Below are 2,931 nucleotides of genomic sequence, written 5' to 3' on the forward strand. Positions count from 1 at the left end.
TTTTTTTTTTTCCGGCAAGTAGCCAGCCTGGCCGCGTGAAGCCCGGCACGCGAGGAAGCTAGGGACCCCTCCGGCTGCTGGACACGGCCTCCCCGAGCTGCTGCGGTCTGACTGGAAGGTCGGCGGATCGGGAAGCGGGACGCGTGTGGCAAGGCAGGGGATCAAGATTGGAACTTCGCTATCCATATATGAACTCAGCGGTAAGATTGGATCTCCGTGTCCGTTACTTATATGAGGTTACAAAACAGGAGAAGTTCGTGTCGATTCCGTGGCACATGTGTCCGTTCAAAGCTCGGAAAATCAATTCATTTGCGTCCGTGCCCAGCCTCTCTACACAAGAAACGATTCGTTGGGTGTTATGGCACACCTGCCCAGCAAGGATCGATGTCGTTGGACCCCGTGGTGGTTGGCATGCATGGAGGCTTCTTCAAAACAAACACTTGGCTTCCTTCAGCCGAAAAAAGAGAGAAAGAAAAACAAGGCGACATGCTACAAATAAGTCGACTTATTATGCCAGTTTTAAACCGCCTTCCTGGCCGTCCGATCGGATGTGCCCCCGCCGTCCGATACAGATCGTAACTGTGCCACGTGCGGTCGTTGCTACCGACAGACCGTTGCAATGAGCCTCGTGCTGCAACGCAACAAGGGCAACACTAGTAGAAAAAGGGTCTAATGTGCAGCTCATTAGTCCCGGTTTGTATTTGAGCTGGCACTAATGTGACAATTAGTGCTGGTTCGAACGGCTAGGCGGGTCGCTCTCAGTAGTACCGGTTCGTGGCGAACCTTTAGCACCGGTTCGTACTAAAGAGAGTGGTGGCAGGATGTTGTCAGACTGGGGCCCCTCCTGCACCTTTAGTACCGGTTGGCCACGAACCGGTAGTAAAGGTCATCCTACATATAAACTCTTCGTCCAACTCGTTCTGTTCTTCCCCCTTTCCCCTCTCCTCTCTGTTCTTCCCCTCTTCCCTCGAGCTCATCACACATTTTGCCCAAATTTTGTCAAGATTTGAAGGCCCCCATCCATTCAAGTGATCACAAAGGTTAGCAACTTTGTCCTTTCATTTCTCATTGCTAGATTAGCTCTTGCAATGCTTTATATAGTGATTAATTGGTGGGTTTTAGTAATTTGGGAGGAATTATATGTGGTAGCTTATTTGATTTATATGCAATTTGAGCTCAAAATAACTCTTAGTTTGTATATGTAGGTGTGGTTTACTTAGCGCCTTCCCGTCTCCGTCGTAACCACCATCGATCGTCCGCACCGACTCATCGCCGGCACCACCTTGTGGTGAGCCTCTTGTTCTTATCTTTTTTTATATAAAAAAGTCATGTTTGTGTGATTTAGATATATAGTTACTTGTATAATTATCTTACCCGTATGTTGTTTGTTATACATAGTGCCATGGTTTTGATATCCGTCCCCGTCGGCCCTCGTCCGTGTTATGATTCGGATGTGGTATATTCTCTTTTAAAACTATTTGTTGCATTTCGTGTTTATGACAAATTATGCCCATCAAGTTGACATAGATATTTTTATCTAGGAGGTATATGAACCGGAAATTCCAACCGACCCTATTGTCGAGAGGTTAAATTTAGGTGAAATAGAAAACGAGTATTTGAAAGAAAAATTGAAAGAATTGAGGGGGGAGAAGATGGAATTGGAGTTGCATGTTGCCAATGTCGTAGATGATCACAAGATCAAGATGGAGAAAATGCGGTTGAGGATTAGAAAGATTAGAAAATATGCCATTGATAGTGAGGCTTGGTATCATTATGCTTTAGCTAGAGTGTTATTTGTATGTTGCATTTAAGTGTTGTATGAGCTTTATGCATGAACTTGTATTAATTTGGTCTATTCGGTGGTGTGTAATGAAGATGAGCCGGTAATGGATGTACGATGACCGATGCTCTCCGCAGTTTGTTGATGGCGTGCATACTTTTCTAATTGTGGCTCAGGCAAACAAGCGGGCGGATGGTTTTATGCCTTGTCCATGTGCTGGCTGTAAGAATGATCACAATTACTTTAACTCAAGAACCATTCACGTCCACCTGTTTGAGTCCTGTTTCATGCCCCACTATAATGTTTGGACCAAGCACGGAGAAAGAGGGGTTATGATGGAAGACAATGGAGAAGAAGAGGACGAGATAGCTATCCTGGCCATGGGTTCCCTGAATACGATGATACAACAATGCGAGAAGAAGCTGAGCCGGCAATGCGGGAAGAAGTTGAAGAAGAGCCATCAGATGAGCCCGTTGATGATCTAGGTCGGGCCAGTGCCGATGCAAAGAGAAACTACGCAAGTGAAAAGGAGAAGAAGAAGTTGTAGTGCATGTTAGAGGATCACAAGAAATTGTTGTACCCGAATTGCGAAGCTGACAAGAAAAAGCTGGGCACCACACTGGAATTGCTGCAATGGAAGGCACAGAATGGTGTGTCTGACAAGGGATTTGGAAAGTTACTGGTAATGATAAAGAATATGCTTCCAAAGGACAACGAATTGCCCGAGAGTACGTACGAAGCAAAGAAGGTTGTCTGCCCTCTAGGGTTAGAGGTGCAGAAGATACATGCACGCCCTAATGACTGCATCCTCTACCGTGGTGAGTACGAGGATTTGAACGTGTGTCCGGTATGCGGCGCATTGCGCTATAAGATCATCCACGATGACCCTAGTGATGTCGAGGGCGAGCGCTCCAGGAAGAAGATTCCTGCCAAGGTGATGTGGTATGCTCCTATAATACCACGGTTGAAACGTTTGTTCCAAAACAAAGAGCGTGCCAAGGCGATGCGATGGCATGGAGAAGATCGTAAGAAAGACAGAAAGTTGAGAGTACCCGCTGACGGGTCGCAGTGGAGAAAAATTGAGAGAAAGTACATGGAGGAGTTTGCAGGTGACCGAAGGAACATATGGTTTGGTCTAAGCGTAGATGACA

Source organism: Triticum dicoccoides, chromosome 6B (genome assembly GCF_002162155.2).
Source record: "Triticum dicoccoides isolate Atlit2015 ecotype Zavitan chromosome 6B, WEW_v2.0, whole genome shotgun sequence".
Classification (NCBI taxonomy): domain Eukaryota; kingdom Viridiplantae; phylum Streptophyta; class Magnoliopsida; order Poales; family Poaceae; genus Triticum; species Triticum dicoccoides.